Raw genomic sequence first — 19,435 nt, forward strand, 5'->3', positions numbered from 1 at the left:
TGAAAATACAGGAAATAGACAAAGCACGAAGGGGGAGGTCATGCAGCAGAAGGGCAGGAGTCAAACCCCAGATGGTCACTCTCAGGATACGTAGTGCCCACTCCACCACTATGCCACATCCCGCACCATCAGTTCTTTGTATAGTCTGCAAAAGACCTATGCAAATCAGACTGGAATGAACCAATAGCAAATGACTTAGTAAGCAAAGCATAGGCTAACTAACAATTGAAAAGTGATTTGTTGTCAAATCCATCAGCTGATTAGCTGTTGTGTCATTCCATCACTCCTGTATACATTGCAAACACAACCAGGCAATAAGCAGACAAAGCATTTCGTCCTCCAGGGAGTTTCTCTTTCTGCATAATTCTGAGTGTTTCTCTCCATTAATATTGGAAACATACAGGTACTTTTGACTTTAAAAGTGGACCAGTATGTTGTAATGTATTAATATTGAATAACACCTGGACTGTGAAATAGGCTGTTGTATATATTTCAAGTCGAGTCAGAAGGTGTCACATTTCATCCACTGATAATCATACGCTTTCTTAGGCCTTACTACAATCGGTTACTTGTAAAAATATCATCTAAATTATTGAAATCTCTGGTTAACCTTACACAAATGTGACCTATATTTGTGTCTGTTTTTTGTTTCATTCTGAAATATCTGGGGCTGACACCTTGCTTTCACTTAAAGTATAAATACTCTACAACATGTACTGTATGTGTAAAATAATTTTTTATAGTTACATTTCTCATGTGGTCCGGTTGAAATGTTATCATCCAGTTTGTTTGAATCGGTGCCACTTCTCTAGTGTCAGTCTGAACCCTGCGCTTCTGCTTTAATTCAGTTTTCATGAATGCTCCTTTCAATATTTACTATGAATGAAGATAAAACAACAACCAATTTTTATAGATGTATTGGTTTTAATTGGTCGTGGCCCATTTATTGCTATCAAAATATGCAAGGTTTTAAAAAGATGTGTTTCAAAATGACCTCAATATTCTATCAGACTGTGCTTAAGGTTTATATTCTTTTTAATGGAAAGCAGGAAAAGTGCCAGAGCAACTGGTGTCTGATTGTTTGATTATAGCAATGGTGAGTGGTCTGTCCCCCACCTGTTGCTGTGTATTAGCAGTCAGCTGGCTAAAAAAAAAAAAAAAAAAAAAAAAAAAGACCAAAAGTGTACTGGTGTTACTCTGTATGACAATGCATATTAAGATAATTTAATCATATTCTGTGACAATCTTTACTCCAAAACTGTAAAAGTAAGAATTTAACATGTTTGCTTTAGTGTGTGTAAGATAAAAAAAACAATACATAAATGTTAAACCTCGAGATATTATAGGAATGATAACTACACATTACTAACCATGAGGCTTCGCTATGGTGCTGAAAATCTCTAATTTCTGTAATCAAAAGCAAAAGCATGTTTATTTGTTCATCAGGTTCATTGGGTAATTAAATAATGTGTTTCTATAGAACAAGTTTGCAAAAAATAATAGCAAGCTCGCTATTTTTTTGAATAATAAAATTAAAACAACATCAGCATAGGTAAAATAAGAAAAGCATTGGGTAAAATAGATTAATGCACTATGTGAAATCCTTCAAGATGTTAGGATACAGAGGATTAAAACAGTCTAATTTGTGTTATACTTGTTATTTGAACATTCTGAGTAATATTCTTGCCTGATTTGTTTAAAATTCAGAAACATCTGTTTTCATTTGTGTCCCTGTTGGTGTTGGATGATTCACAATCATCCATTAAAGAAAGACGTGACAGCAGGGACCTAATTATGACATGAATTAACATATCCTAATGAGGCAGGATGCGGAAGAAGGTATTAGTCGTTGGAGAACACGCCTATCTATAATTAAAAGGACCGCCGTGATACTGATGAAAGAAACAAAAAAACTAAATAAGTAAAAGCAGGTGTTGGAATTCAAACAGTCTGGCAAAGACATCTGACAGGAGATGGAAAAGGTGGCAAACATTAAATGTACGCAAAAGGTTTTTAATAAAGGACAAATCAGTAGTGCAGAGGAAAGTGAAGGCTGCAGGAGACAACAACAAACATTTCAAAATATGAAAATCAAGCATGTTTTATTTATTCCTGGCCTCTTTGTAATTGTAAACAGTAATATCACATCCAGCATGGAAACTATTCACTAGCTGATTGTCTTGAGGGAAAAAAACAGGCCAGCCTGAAGTATGAAAGAAAATATGTCACTTTGCCTCTGTGACTGTCTGTGTTCACCCACAAGCTAAGGCTAGTATGCAAATCTGAAATGTTTACACACTTAGTGAAGTTCTCAAAGAAAATCCTGAATGATGATTTTTGCCCTCACTAGTTACTTGATGCAACTGCATTATTCATAAGGAGTTTCTGATTCAGTTCTTGAAATAAAATAGATTACTGTGCTTGTTTTGTAAATCGTGTATTAATTCATTTAAATCAAATATCATGTATGAAAAACTAAACATTTAAACCATCTGTAGTATTAGGATTGCAAATCTGGCTAGCATACATTTAATTTTTTGGTTGATACACAAACAGACATTATGTTATGCAATTAAATATTTCCTATGTAAAAAACAAACCTGGGATATTTTAATGATGTGGACTAGCATGCATATCATATCTCTATTTAAAAAACAAAAATTATATAACGGAGATAACCATCTCAAACCACCTGAACAGGCTCCTTTCGATGAAGAGAAGCAGCAGCTCTACTTTAAGCTCCCCCCAAATAACAGACCTCCTCATCCTATCTCTATGGCTGAGCCGGACCACCCTCTGGAAGAAGCTTATTTTGGCCGCTCATATCCGGGATTTTGTTCTTTTGATCACGATCCATACCTCATGACCACAGATGAGGGCCGGAAAGTAGACAGACCAGTGTGAAAGCAATCATTACACCTTGGGCTACTAAGATTGCCTCTGATCTATCTGAGCAGCTGCACTCAGGGAGGAACCAAGACCTAATATTGGCTTCACTCCTCCCTGATTTGCCAAGGTCAATGTTTGCATATTTTCTGTGTAGGATTGTAAATGTTTGGATTTTAGGTGCTTGTGTTACGTCTGCTTATGAGGAGGCGAGTTCTCATATTCAGAGGACACCAGGGCTGGGAGCAGAAGGAGGGCAAGCTGTGGCCTATCCAAGGGTGTGACTTTGTCTCTACTCTGGTTCTCAATGAAATCCTGGAACTTGATGGAATCATCGTTTCCTTTTATTCAATAAGTAACTGTAGGATTAGTTATTATTATTTACCTTTTTTATTTTCAGATTGAGCAAATGAACTGCTGAGAATCTGAAAATACAGGAAATGAACAAAGCAAGATGAGGGAGGTTATGCAGCAGAAGGGTCGGAATCAAACCCCAAACGGTCACTCCAAGGATATGTAGTGCCCACTCTACCACTATGCCACATGCCGCACCAACAGTTCTTTGTATGGTCTGCAAAAGACCTATGCAAATACCAGTAAATCAAGAGCTTTGCTTTTTGGCTCAGCTTTTTCTTCACCACAACATGCTGGAGCAGCGCCCAGATTACTACAGATGTATCCACAATCTATCTGTCCATATTTTGTTCCATCCTACCATCACTCTTGAACAAGACACCATGATTCTTAAACCCCTTCACTTGAGACAGAGATTGACCCAGAGGGAGTTATCACCTTATCCTGGACAAAGACCACGGGCTCTGGCTAAGAGGCATTGACTCTCATCCCAGCAGCGTCACACTCAACAGCAAACCTCTCTAGGGCATGCCGGAGGTCATGATCTGAAGCAGAAACAGACTATTTCATCTCCATGACTACACCTTGAGATGCTGTCCATGATCACCAGAAACACGATCTGTGACAAGGGGCAGCCCCAGTCCAACACAAACTGGGAACAGACTCAACCTTGTCCTTCTGGTTGCCCAATACCTATCAGCTGCTTCAGAAGTCCCCAAGGACAACCACACCTCAAAGTACTCTATTTTTCAGCTTGACGGCTTCCGCTAGGGTTCTCCTCTGGCAAGCGTCGCTAACCTTCAGGCTACGGCTCCTTAAAGGCCGATCAGCAATGAAGGACCTGAACATGATCCATTACAATTCCATGTCATCTCCTGATTCTCTCATCTCTCTGCAGATGAGATAAGTACAGACAACAGTGAGAACCTTTTCTCTTACAACTTTAAGCAGCAAAGAGGCGACTCTCTCACTCACCAAGGAAAACTCCAACGCCGAGGTTCTCAGCTCAGGACTTGTGAGTATGCCCACTCTTGCCTGACACCTTTCTCCCTGAACAACCCTGGAGTATTAGAGGGTCCTGTCCCTCTCCAGGAGCTGGGTTCCAAAGTCCAATCTGTCCAACTATTTCTAGCAGGTACCGCTCAACCTCACACAACTGCTCCGGCTCCTTAACCCCTGGTTAGATGAAATTTCAAGTCTCTAAAGACAGCTCATGCCACCAGGGATTTGCACACCAAAGCCTCCACGGTTGTCTACCACCCAGCTTGACGTGCATCCAATCTTGATGTTCTTCTCTGCAGGTGGAGGGCCCACACAGAGAGGGCATCCCGGCTGAGCCCCGGGACACCAAAGCTTGTCTACCAGGGGCTCGCCCCCTGCTTCCAAGGTTCCCTGATAGAGTGTTTAGCTATGTCATTGGAAAGGTTGAATAATTGGACCCCAACCCGCTTAACATTTATTCATTCATATTTAAGTAAGACAGTATGATAATTATTCCAGCCATCCCTTAACTCCCATACCACCTGCATGAATTAAATATCTAAATCTAATGAGTTGCAGTGAAGGTATAATTGCAAACAAGTCTTTAAAAGGGTGAGGTCTTGATAAAACTGGTCATTGATGATGATTGTCTAATATGTAAAACTTACAATTGATCATTTTGAATGCGATGCAACAATCAAAATTGTTTCCCTTTAACTTCTCAGGCTCTGATGGACAGTCTATGACAGTCAGCCCTTCGTGATCTCCTTTGGTATTCAGACAGTATTCTGAGAACTTTATTATTTGTTTTGTTTTTCTTTCAGTATCACTCAATCCCCACAGAGATCCAAAAAGGCCAAAGAAGCAAGTTTATGAAAATGTCTCTTGGGAGTTAAGTCTGATGGAACATGGTGTACTGGATTTGTTGAAAAAGAGAAAAATACACTCCGACAAAACCAACTCCACATTCACTGTGTTATCATTTACCTTTTCACTGCCCTATACAGACACTTCAGTTTTATCCCAATTCAGGGCTGCACAAGCTGCTGCTCGTTTCCCTGAACTAGACAGTTTTCTTTTTATAACACTTGTACTGACAGGAGCATTCTGTTGTTTTATACAGAATATTTTGTGTTGATAGTGATGTTACGTTTCTATTTCACAGTAAACAGCGTGTAACTGTGTGTGAGTTTGTGATGCCTCCATTTTCTGACCATGCGTTCACTTTTTCTGCAGCTCAAAGTGCCTGAAAGTATTTTAGAGTGGTGTGTTACTTTGACATCTTCCACCTCCCAAACATTACAGCAGATCCTTCTCAATGGGCAGCTGTCTTTTGTGATGGCACTGAGTTTTCTCTGTCCTGTTGCGAAAACGTTTTAAACGCTGTGCGGACGTGGTACTCAGTGTTAGTGAAAATCTGCATCCTCTGCAGACATTTTTATCCTTTGCACCAGAAAAGAAAAAGGATAGATGTTCATTAAAATGGATGCCAGTTTTTGCATGATTGTTCATCAATCATAATCAAATTCACTTTATACTATGAATGAGAGGAACCACATGAGTGAATAAATGAATACCATAGGCCTTGATCCCCAGGTAATATTGCTCCACATTGATGACAGTGCATTTTCACAGACATTGTGTGCAGCGAGAGAGAGCACAGAGCTGGCGACCAGGTGGCAAACTCCCTTCCTGCCACATGCATGATGCATATCACACTTAGGCTGACAGCATCAATAAACGGGGCTCATAATTAAAGCCCACTGCTGTTGGATATAGAAAGAGCAGGAGGCCAGTCTCTTGGAAAACAACAACAACAATGTGACAGCTCATTTAAAACATCTTCAAAATTAAAGTTGCAGCAGCCACCGCCGTTTACAAAAAGACAATTGTTTTCTGACAGCCAAGTGAATCTACCCTGAAATCTATGCATCAAAGGCTGAGGGTAAGACTTCTTTTATGCAAAGAGCTGACAGACCAGATAGAGAGCTAGGCTGTCCTCCACCCTCCAAGAAACAACAACTGTACGCAGAGCTCTCTGATAGCAGCTGAGAGCACGGGTCACATATTTGCTTGAGATAAAAGAGTTTTAGACACAAAGATACACAACCAGCTTGTCAAAGCAAAACCCGTTCTTGGTTCAGCATTTTGTTACCGTCGAAGAAGCAGAATAGCATCCTAGCTAAACCTAATCAGGTTCTGCCCATAGAAGAGAAAATATCCAAGGCAGGTCTTTTTTCTATATTTGTATGTTGGTTTAAAGTCAGTATGTGCACTGAAAATTAGAATAAAAGAAAGTGATCACATACAAAAAAAATTCACTTGTAGGCATGGAACTTCAAATTACTGAGATATATAGACATTATATGGTAGAAGACAAACATTTATCTACTGGAGATGACAAATCTTTGAAATGTACCAGTAGGGACCTGTTTTTGCTTTGCTTTGTTGTGCCTTTCTGATAGATGCCACATGAACAAAATAACAGCTTCTGAATGTTAAAGAGGCTCCCTGAAGGCAGGTGATGATTGGCAATTTCAACAACAAGGCCAATTCTGGTACTGTATTTTGCATCTATTCTACTCTGTATCTACTGCTACTGGGTTCAAAATTATTTGTACAGACCAATTATTACATATAATACATACATATACACAATGTGTCACATCCTATTGAAAGGTTGCAGTAAAGGCAACCATAGTCAGTTAGTGGCGGTAAATTGGCAAAAGTATCTCAGTGTGATAAACAAAGATACTGCATTTTTTGGAGTATGAAGCACACTTAAAATCCTTAATTTTTCTCAAAGATTTATGGTACATCTTATATATGATTACTGACCGATTTTAAGTGGTAAAATGCACCCAAAAATCTGTTAAAATACACAGTACAACTTTGGTAAGCAACAAAGCTGCTCTGCTCAATGGATATTCTGAGCATTACGGTACATAGTATCACTACCTGATCGGACCCCTGAGCAATCTACAAGACTGCCTGTACTCGAGGCGTACTCAAGGTGGACTCTGTGAGGACTCCATGCATTCAGGCACATTTGTATGACCGCGTTTATGGTCATACAAAAAAAAATATAATATAATAAATACCCTGGCTGAATAGGTGTACACATCTTTAAAATAGTACTTTGCTGGAAAAACTTTTGATACATTTTTGTCAGATATAAACAATCTATTCAGCAGTTAAAAAAGTTAACTAGGCATTCTAGTAGAATATTACTGGTAAAATTGTATTTGCATACTTTAGCTAAAGCCATTCTTTGCAATGAGGTTACAAATTACAAAAAGCTTTTTACTGAACAAAGGTATCTGTCAGGAGAAGATATATATATATATATATATATATATATATATATATATATATATATATATATATATATATATATATATATATATATATATATATATATATATATATATATATATATATATATATAATCAAAAGCGATGAAAAAACAAAAAAGAAACTCGCTAGTGAGGGTGCCAAGAAAGGTTGTCCCGATACAGGAAAACAGCCTGGAGTTACACTTTGGAAAATATCCAGATGTGCACGGTGGTGTCTGGAAGTCCATTTCCTAAATGTACCACTGCCATCTTAGATGACTTCCAGCATTTTTTTGTTACATTATAATCTCAGTAAACGTCTGAGTTTCTTTCATACAAATTTCAGACTTCACAATGTAAGAGCATATCCTATAGCCCCATACTTTGTTTATATTGTGAATGTATGCATGAAATCATGGAAAATTATGTTTTTCTTCTTGCAAATTTATGACTTTTTTTTGACAACAGAGTATCTTCTCCCGTATGTGAAATACATTTAGAAATGTCTGAGTTTTTCGCAGCATTTTACTCTTTTTTTTTGTTTCTTTTATTGACAATGACCCTAATACTACGTCATAGTTTAGCACTTGTGTAAATTAAAAATTGTTACAACAGTGTTTTGTATTCTTCATATTTCTGGAACAAGGAGAAGAGTTGAAAGAGAGAGTCTTTGCCTTTGAAAAGAAGGATCAAAGCCTGGGTAAAATCTACCCAAACCTAGTTGGTGAATGTGTAATGGTCTGATGAAACCAAGTTTGAACTATTGGCCACTATTTCAATAGGTACTATTTGCCGCAAAAGTAACACTGAACATCACCATAAGAACACCATAACCAAAACGTGGCTTAACATAGTGGTGGCAGTATCACCATCAGGAGTTGCTGTTTCACACATGGAACAAGACAAGACTAGTATTAGACTTTTTCTCAATGTGGATGAAATTGTATAACACCAATAAATTTTGACCCAGAACCTTCAGGTGTCAGAAAGCTGAAGTATTAGGTGTTTGTTTTGCATCATAGTCAGTTCAAGTATACAAAACAACAGACAAATGGCATACCTAGAATAAAATAAAATGTTTCCAATGGTTTAGCTATTCTCACAATCTGATAGATTAAAAGAATGTTGCTAAAGTGGAGTGGACAAATACTGCCAAGTAAAGATCTTAAACTATGACAGCTTGCACCCAAAAAGACTTAAGTTTGAATCCTGAAGTAAACAATGGTTAAAAAAAAGATTACGGGCTTGTACACTTATGCAACCAGATTGTCACATATCTGTTGCAGTTTAATTTTTTTATTTCCCTTAAACATTTTCTTTTTCTTTTTTTTTCCATCTGTTACTGATACATAATTTCAAATTATATGTAGAAAAATGATTTTATATGATCTATCGTGGCCTAATTACTTTACACTTTTAACACAAACACTTTTAACAGTGTTGCGTAGACCATTTTTATCCATTGTATATCAAAAATGTATTAACATCACAGTATCAGGGTGGGAATAATCACTATCATTATTGCAAAAGAGAGCTTGGAGAACTACACATACAAATAATTACAGTACAATATGTTGCTACTCTGTATACCACCAATATATTTAGTGATATGTTTGTTTAAATTAACAGAGACTATTTACTTATTATTAAGATGTTTTTCAAGAATATTTAGCAAAGCTTGCACCTCTGGTCTTCTATAAGGAAAACACCTAATGGTGCCAGATGCAAGTTTTCCAAAGCTATCTATGATTGTGCAGTTAGCCTAAAGCAGACATAAATTAACACTGTGCTTCAGTGATTATTTCTTGCAAATCATATCATCATCATGATGTTTAACTATGCTACTGAACATCAAGCGTTTCCTGATTTTGTGCAGCCCTAGCTTGTATGTGCTGTTAAACTTCACATTGTGAATGTTACGCTTTCATGATATAAGCTGTGAAATACATATTTATCAAACTAACGAAAAGTAACAAAGAGTCTAAAGATAATGTTTTTGCTCTAACTGCAGTGCAGTTACTTTATCTGTACGGATATACTGTAAGCTCAATTTCACTGTGGCTCAAAAGTCAATTAATGATGATTTTAAAATACGCAGTGTTACAACCAGTGGCTCAAATGAAAACACAATATTTGACAGAGAGGCAGTTAGCAATGTTGCCCCAAAGCAAAAAAATGCTCACTGTTCCATACTGGTTGACCAGCTTTGCTGCTGCTCATCTGGTTTGAGATCACATGTTTTATATTGCATTTATGGTTTTTACTTTGGACATCTTGGCTTTCTTCCAGAGCTCAAAACATGCAATCTTAGGTTAATTAGGGATGCTGAACTGACCTCAGTACAATGTATGCATGGCTATTTGTCTCTGTTAGGTCTTTGTTGTCGTGGTGTTAGACTGGGAACCTGTCCAAGGTTTACCCTGCCTTTCACCAAAGGACAGCTTGGACAGGTTCCCAGTGCCGTCGCCCTGAATGGGTTGAAGTGTGTGTGGAAATTAAATGAGTGAATCCTTCCATTTTACAATAAAACATTTGATACGCATATATAACACAATTACAGTAACCGGGCAGGAAAACAGGTAATAGATGGAAGAAATTGTTGTTAGAAAAACACTTGTTTTCTGTGTTTTTCCACAACCCAATCTCCTCTCCAAGTTTTATAAAATCCAGCCAGGTAGCCACTTTAAATTGTCTATGAAACAGTTGAAAAATTTACCTTGATAATACTCCTACCTCTGAGATGGAAACAAAGTGAGGAAGAAGACACAAAAAGAACAACTGAATCATTTAAACAAAAGAGCTATACCGGATTGCCTCCAGTGCAGATAAAACAGAGAAATGACAGCTGGAAATTTGTGGAATGCTGGTGTGACAAGAATGTAGCTGCGTTTTAAATAAAAAATGAGAATAAATTATAGGTGAGAATTGATGCCAAAAGGCATGGCTTGGGTAGAGGAATGAAAACACACGGTAGGATGAATGAGGAAGTCTTTCAGACTGATCTTTGGCAGACTTTCCCTTTTCCAGAGTTTCGTTTAAATTAAGTTATGTATTATGTGGTACTATTGATTTTATCACATTAAAGTGTGCCTTTTCTGACTTCCTGATAATGAACTGTTAAATCCTAGCCAACATACCACCACTGTCATTGTCTGACACAGACAATCAACAAGAGGATCCCAGAAAAACCCAGCAGGAACTGTTAATCAGAAAGCACAGGAAATCCAAAACACAGAATGCAAAAAGGGAAAAGCACTTAAGGCTTCCCTGTGTGGTCTGTTTGTCTGAATATGTCCTTTATCTGTCTATGTGAACAGCTCTTTTGAAGAGCGAGGCAATCTTCTCCCACAAACATTACTCCTGCCACACATCTGTGACCTGTGTAAACAAAAGCACAGGATGGTACTTGGGCCTTTCACTGTGAAAGTACAAAAAAATGCAGATCGATGGACGTGAAGGCCAGCTGGAATGGGCTTGTATGTCCTCTAGCGTTCAGGAGACCAACAAATATTATTGTTTTTTATTCTTTTGTTCCTCTGAAAAAGAGAAATCTCGGTAGAATTGCTTTCACCCTTGCAAATAAATCCAAGTTTCCAAATACTTGCACCTTGTAACTCTTAGACAAGGACATTTGTTTTCTCCTTGTCAAAACTATTATATGAGGTTGAGGTCTGTTTATTTCCAGGTTAAAAAAAAGCTGATCAAATATGCAATGATTGAGGTAGAAATTATGGCTGTTGTATGTTTTGCCATATTTTGAATTGTTCCCTTTGGTATTGAAAACGGTATAATCATAAGGCTAAAATTTTAGGAAAAATGTACACGTGGATCCCTGGCGTTCATTGCATGCAACTTTTGAAACCAGTTAAAAAGCTTTGATTTACCAAGCAAACAAGAAATGTAGAGCCACAACACTCTCAACAGCCCTTCAAGAACATTCAAGTTTACAGTGATATTTATAGATATTTGATCCCTTCAAAATTTCTTCTGTTTTAGCTTTTCTGTTACACTTAGGTGTTTCATATCAACAAGCCAGTTTTAACTAACCTGACAACAGCCAGCTGTATGTCTCGCTCCGCCTAGCTCCACTCACATACATCTGGGACACGGCTCATTGAAAATGATTTCCCCAACCAAATTTTTGGTCTGGCCAATCAGGACGCAGGGCGGGTGTTTCATGGATGTGACGTAGTGGAGAAGCCACCGTGAGATTCCAACAACAATGGCGGCTCGCATCGAGGAAGCAAGCGTTAGCATTGATGCTGCTATTTCCTCCGTGTTGTCCAATCTATCTGATATTGTTTCATTAAAAGAACATCAGAGAACGGCTCTGAAGGCTTTTATTGGTGGAAACCATGTTTTCGCCCTTCTCCCGACCGGATTTGGCAAGTTTTGGAGCGGTTAGCGGTTAGCGCTAACCATATTGGGAGGCCTATTAGTCCTCAACGCGGTCAGCCCGGGATCGACTCCGACCCGCGGCGCTTTGCCGCCTGTCTTCCCCCCTTCTTCCTGTCAGCTCACTGTCAATAAAAGGTGTGGCACTACAGTGTTTCCCGCATGGAATTGCTTATGCGAGGAGGACCGACTCGGGGGGGGGGGGGGGGGGGGGCGGTGGACGACACGTTTTCCGCGGACCGGCTCGCGGAGCGGAGGGGGGGGGGGGGTGGACGACACGTTTTCCGCGGCCGCCTCGCCAAGATAGCGCTGCGGGAAACCCTGCACTAGAGCCGCAAACACATAAAAAAAAAAAAAAAGGTTTTTTTTTTCCGGCGTCGGTCTCATCAGCGTCACGGGTTAGCTTCGGTGTGAGTGGTTGAAATAGCACGTTGATAAAGATGACAGACAAGTGGCTTATCCAATCATATGCAAGGAGTTTTGATAAGGCCCAGCCTTCAGTAAAGGCAATGCCTATGGCCGTGTCCCAGATGGATGTGAGTGGAGCTAGGCGGAGCGAGACATACAGCTGGCTGTTGTCAGGTTAAGTTTTAACATCAGACATAGATAACCAAATCAAACCTAAAAAGCTGCTTTCAAATTATACTATCTTTTGTTAAGGGGAAACAAAGCTATCCAAACCAACCTGACCCTATGTGAAAAAATAGCCAACCTTCATGTTAAACCATGATTAACCAGATTGTTTTCTTCAGATTCACCAGCCACAACAACGCATGCTTACTGCAAATAGATATTGCCATCAATCAGTCTGGGAATGATTTTGAAACCAATTTCTAGGGGGTTTGGGACATTATCCACAAATGGAATAAATAAGTGACAGTGTAGTGGGAATTACTCTAGGAAAGAGCACTAATGACTCGTCCAGGAGGTGAAAAAAGAACTCAGAACAAGATCCAAAGCTCCACAAACTTGTCTTGCCTCAGTTAAGATCGTCATTTATACTGTAGCTTGACTATATTGCTAAAAGTATTCGCTCAGTCATCCAAGTAATCAAAATCAAGTCTTACAATCATTTCCATGGTCACAGGTAAGTCAAGTAGTTAGGCCTGCAGACTGTTTTTACAAACATTTGTGAAAGAATGGGTCGCGCTTAGGAGCTCAGGGAATTACAGCGTGGTACTGTGCAACAAGTCCAGTCGTGAAATTTCATTAGTCCTAAATATTCATGTCAACCATCAGTGGTATTATAACAAAGTGAAAGTGATTGGGAATGACAGTAACCCAGCCACGAACAGGTAAGCCACAAAAACTGACGGAGCGGGGGATGTGGATGCTGAGGTTCATAGTGAGGTTGCCAACCTTCAGCAGATTCAATCAGTACACACCTCCAAACTTCATGTGACCTTCAGATTAACTCAAGAACAGTGCATAGAGAACTTCATGAAATGGGTTTCCATGGCTGAGCAGGTGCATCCAAGCCATACCTCACCAGGTGCAACGCAAAGCGTTAGATGCAGTGGTGTAAAGCACAACACAACTGGACTTTAGAGCAGTGGAGGCATGTTCTCTGGAAATAGGAATTACACTTGTCCATCTGGCATTCTGATGGACGAGTCTGCGTTTGGAAGTTACCAGGAAAGCAGTAGTTGTCTGCCAAGAGTAAAGTTTGATGGAGGCGGTATTCTGGTATGGGGTGTTTTTAATGAGCTAGACTCGGCCCCTTACTTCCAGTGAAAGGAACTCTAAACACTTCATTACACCAAGAGATCTTGAACAATCCCTTGCTCTCAACTTAGTGGAAACAGTTTTGAGATGGCCTCCTCCTCTTCTAACATGACTGTGCACCAATACACAAAGAAGGTGCATATAGACGTGGAGGAGAGAGTTTAGTGTGGATAACCTTGACTCACCTGGACACAGTCCTGACCTCAACCTGACAGAAAACCTTTGGGGGGAATTAGAGCGGAGACTGAGAACTGGGCCGTCTCGTCCAGTATCAATGCATTCCCACACAAATGTAGATGATAAAATATTTTAGAATCGAAGCATACCCGAGTAAATTAACCAAATAGAAAATTAATCTTAAAACTAAATTTCTTTTGCAGTCATAAATCTTAACAGTGTAAAAAAAACATGAGCAATGAGTGTTCAATACAATATTCAGCATTTTAGCATTAATTAATAAATTCACAGAACTACACTGTTTTTTTGGGAGGCAAAATAAGTGTTCAGAGTGGACCTTAAGAAAAAAAAAAACATCCTCAAAATCTTGTTTAAAATCACATAACATAACTATGAGAACTTTGAGGAGTTCTTGTCATTATCTCAAAGCACTAAAATAATTGCTCTTGAGGAAATTAATTACCTTTGTGCACTGTTGCACTCTGTATGGAAAGTGATTTAGCTAATGAAAGCTGAAGTACCATCATCTTCCATCGTTCATCATTTTTCAGGCTAATAAAGTCAGAAAAATTTATGAGTAACATCAACTGCTCAGAGCACACCTTGATTGAGCACAAAAATGAGCAGAGGCTTTGTTGGAATGAAAATGGGCCACGTTGAAGAAAAAAAAAAAAAGAAAAGAAAAATGCCCCTGCAGTTATCCCTGCTTCAGAAATACAGTGCAACTGAATTATATAATTATCCCAGTGGCTTTGGTGTATGTGTGGAAAACACCAAGGTAAAAATTAATATTACAAGAACTTTCAGTGACAACAAATTGTTTCGCAGGAGAAAGAATGAGATCAGATTATGAAGCCTGAAAAAAAATCACATCATTACTAGTAGCTGCCAACGCAGTTTAGATTGCACTTTATCTCAAAAGCTTCACTTGAATCCCAGGATTGAATGTTAACATGCATGATGAAGGTAATGAAAAAAAGTTAGGATCAATCCCCAACAAATAAAAGCAAATTTACTTATGAGCTGCAGCTGTTTTAAATTGCTGCACATATTTCATGGCAAGTGGCCATGAATTAAAGACACATACAATAATGTTGAGCCATATCCATTTCTCAATACTGTTAAATCTGTCTTAAAAAATATCAGGGCATACAGCATTACTGTCTGCCTACACAGGCTTGCGATGCATCAACCTTATGTAATCTAGGATAGTTTGTGGTTTTCTAACAGATGTCTAATATTTCTTAAGAATAGTTAAGATTTAGCAGCACAACTGTTGCTTTTTTCATAGAAAAATCCCATCATGGGAAAAGGTGAACTAAACAGTAAATAAATAAGCACTAAACAGAATTATTGCTGTCAAGTGTCTACACGTGACAGTAATAATACAGTGCTAACTCTAAAGGTTGGTTTAGTGGATAAAAATGAGCTTACTAGTATCAAGGCCTCATTCAGTTTTAGCAGCTGATACAGCAGGACAGCAAACTTTCTACAGGAAGATCTGATCTAATCATGTGCTTGCAGCACAGGAAAAGCACAGCCATTTTTCTATCATCTCTGTGAAATACAGAACCTCTATAATCTCTCTCAATAATAGTGTTTTTAGATCTGCGTTCATCTGAAAACAAACTGGTCAAATAAACAGCAGAACGAAGCCACGCACCAGAGCCAATCGTAGAGCCGTTATGAGGCACCGATTGCTAACATAGATCAGTCAAAAAAACTCAAGGTGTTGCTGTGTGTACTACACAACAGGAAGCAGGCCGCAGAACTGTTTGCAGGACATTACCTTTTTCAGACTGAAAACTAACGCAGCAGGGGCAAACAACCAACAGCTAATATCCAGTAGATTCACAGTATTTGAAATAATAGTGTTGCTATTGTTAAATCCCCCAGCATACACCAACATCAGTTAATTGCCCAACTCTAATATGAACTTCACCACGGAAAAAGCCCAAGCAAATACAATTCCTAAATGTATAAAACATCACACAACTGTCTGTAGATTTTTTTTAAACCGTTTCTCCAAACTAGGAGCTTTTAATACATTTCAGTCAGTTTGGAGGGGAAACTGACTTTTAAATAAAGACCTGTTTGCCAGCTAAATGAACTGAGTTGCAGGCGGTGTACCCACACCCATTGGAGATTGATCCTATTATGTGTTGTGAACAGGGTCCATCAGCCTCAGGCTTAGGAGTGGAAGGGTGAAATCTCTCACTTTCAGTGACTATTGTGTCTAGAATCAGGGGGGAAATAAAAGGTGAGATATAGCCAGGGTGCCTTCAGGCTAGGGGCAACTGCCAGGCATAAACTAATTAGCAGGAGCTGCTGAAATGGAGAACATTAGAGGAGCTGAAGTTAGTAATAGCGCAGTATAGCAGTAAGTATATGGCTCATTCAGCATGACTGATTCTGTCTAGCAGAAAATAGGTCCCTGGCTTGGGTTTAGGTGAGGACATAATATCAACATTATAACCGTTTATTAATGTGTCCATCACAATGTCGATGTATATGTTGACACTTCCGTTCAGAGGCTGAAATCGGATATGTGCACAAGGGGTAGATCTTTCACCACTTAGGCTGACTACAGTTTAAAAAAAAATAGTCCACATCCTATTTTGGAAAATGTTTCTTCTGCAGAAAAACCCTAAATAAAGTATCACATAGATGATTAATGTTGACAATGATAATTGCACCATTTTTCCCAGGTTATGCTATTATTTACTCTTCTAAAGGAAATGAGACCATAACCTGCATTTCCTTTTTTCTAAAAATGTTAAAAAATTCAAAATCCATGAAGTAAATCTCCTTTCTTGATATTCCAGTATAACATACGCATCTACTCTATCATCCTGTGATAATGCATGCAAATTAGCTTTAAAACCACACCCCACAAATTTTCAAAATGTATTTCTGCAATCTGTTACCGAAAACAATACACTGTATCTGACCTTGCTTTTCTGATAATGTAGGAATTGTTTAGCTAATTGTAGAGGAGAAATTCATCTCTCATAGCACTAGCAGTTCATTTTGATCACGTTGATCAGGTAAACACTTCTATTTAATCAAAGCAAGACTTTGAGTTAATTATTCAAAAAGGAATAAAAAAATATTAAGCCACCAACTCTTCGGTGAAGCATTGTGCAGCAGGACGTGGCAAGAAATAAGCAAATTAAATCCACATCAAAACAGAAGTTTGTTACACTTTTTGCTTAGTCTACCCTTTTTTTTTTAGACTTTTTCAGTTTAATTAGTGGATTGATCCAAAATCATACATGGTGGTGCTGTTGAGAAGCTTTGGGGTATAACATGGGCAGCTGATGGCAGACCTGATGAACCCTAGTGGGAAAAGAAATAAATAAAAAAGCTACATCCCACAGGCCTCACATATTAGAAAATGGGGTCACTGTGTATTCGGCTTTAGTTGCAGCTATGATAAGAGCTGGTTGAATTTTCTGCATATTAAAAAAAAGCACTTCAGTGCTTTCATTCTTATCTCCTGAACCACAGAATCCATCCTTTATGAAGGGAAAGAGGAGCATGGCATCCCACAGTGCCTTGTGGCAAGAGTGTGCAAAGCAGCATCGTATTATGGTCACCAAATCCAACTTATTGGAATTCTGTGAGGAAAAACGAGAGAAGATGAGCTACTTTTGTAGATGCATACCTTTTTGCTAAATTCCAAACCTTTGTAAGATGTTTATATGTTCAGTAAGGTGCCTAGAATTTTATTGCACACATAAAAAAAAACACAATGGATTTTCCCAAAGCTCCAAACTTCCAGCCCAAAAGAAATATAGAGCTATATCACACTATAATGTGAAAACTTTATTCTTCTAATTGTTTTGGCAATATATTCTTGTTATTAAAATATAATTTTCATATTCAGACAATATGTCTTTCATACAACATACATATTTATTGTATTTATTTATAGATATTTATTATTATCCAACTATGGTATCATAGAATTAAGAAAATTATATTGTTCTGACAATATAATTTTGTGTTTTCAAAATAAACCCTCTCATTATTACAATATAATATCCATATTGTAAGAAAATAAAAAGCATTTCATAAAAACCTTAAATAAATCTGTTCATTCATGATGGTGTAGGAACTCTCTATTTCATTTCACATCTTGATTTAGACATTCAATCTTCAATGTTAATTCAGTCCATACAAAAAGTGTTAAAGGAGAATATATTGCAGTTTATATTTATTCTGATCATTTTTGAATCAAAAGTCCTGGACTGTTGTTTGTCTTTCCACATTTTTCTGCTTTGCATTAATACTGTCTGACAATATTGATATTTGAGGGAGAAAATAAGCACAAAGTTTCACTGCAAAATCCCAGTTATATCACAATTTATCCACATTTACAAAAACCATGCACTAGATATCACGTGTTTTAAACATGGCTGTGAGCAGATTGGAAAATTAAATGCAGAAATGAAGGAACCCAGTTGGCGACCAAGAGTGGGCAGCATAATCTTAACTATAAACATTTAATTAAGTAGTCACTTTTCAGTCAGTTGCCTAGCTGCAACAACCCAGCTTCCTCAAGTCATATTTATGGTCTGTACACTATCTTACATTAATTAAAAAAAAAAATAATAATTAAAGAAGTTAAACAAACACAAAGATTTGCAAGATCATTAGGACAGTTTTATTTGGATTATACAATGAAGGATTTCCTGTATGATTGTTAACTGTGTGTTTCCTTTCAAATTTGTATTTTTTTTTATTATCCCTGAACTTTCGTCAGATTTATATTCAAGTCCAGGTTTATTTTAAAAGGAGATCTTGATCGACCTTTTCAGAGGACCAAGCTAAATTTTGAGTCATATTCAAAGCAGACCGCTGGCACAAAGTTTGATGTGATGAAAGAATCCAAAAGGCCAAATCATGTTTAAGTGGCATTTTGATGACATTTCTTTGGCCTGTTTAACCTTTGGTGAGTTTCATTTTTCTTGTGCATTACATCTCTTCCATTCAAACCCATTTCTCATTTCCGTCACCACAGAACACAATTTTTATGTCTCCTAACCAATCTCTGCACAGGGTATCTAAGATAAAGAAATAAAAAAATAAAATAAAAAATGCACTAATACAACAACTGAAATTTAAGAAGTTTAGGGACAAATATAAAAGGGAAAAGAATGCATGTTTTTCTTTAAAAAAAATTATACACAAACTTTTATATATTATGGAAGCAAATGAAAATTTTACATGTGTTAATACAAAAGACAACACATTGAACAAATATAAATATAATAAGAACTTGTGACAAGAACAGCACCTTCGACTATTATTGGCACCCTGGTTAAGATGTATAAGTCAAGAAATATGAAAAAAGAGCTAAAATTGGAGAAAAGTGACAACATTATGTACAGAAAACTGAACTTGGACAGAATAACACAACAACCTCCCAAGAAAGTAGTGAGTGCTATACAAAGAAATTTCACAGTGATCTGTGTAGAGCCAGGTCTATGTATAATTCACTAAAATCTTTCTTTTCTTTTACAAATTCACTGTTGATTTTCCCCACCCAGCATTTCCTTAAAATGAATTAGTAATTC

At 37.8% G+C, this 19,435-nt stretch overlaps 1 protein-coding gene across 2 annotated transcripts in view; it reads right to left on the reverse strand.

The window, feature by feature from the left end:
• gpc6a (glypican 6a) overlaps positions 1–19,435 on the reverse strand; it is a 207,245-nt gene that overhangs the window by 119,979 nt on the left and 67,831 nt on the right. The gene's annotated exons all lie outside the window — the stretch shown is intronic.

Source organism: Fundulus heteroclitus, chromosome 4, assembly GCF_011125445.2.
Source record: "Fundulus heteroclitus isolate FHET01 chromosome 4, MU-UCD_Fhet_4.1, whole genome shotgun sequence".
Classification (NCBI taxonomy): Eukaryota; Metazoa; Chordata; class Actinopteri; order Cyprinodontiformes; family Fundulidae; genus Fundulus; species Fundulus heteroclitus.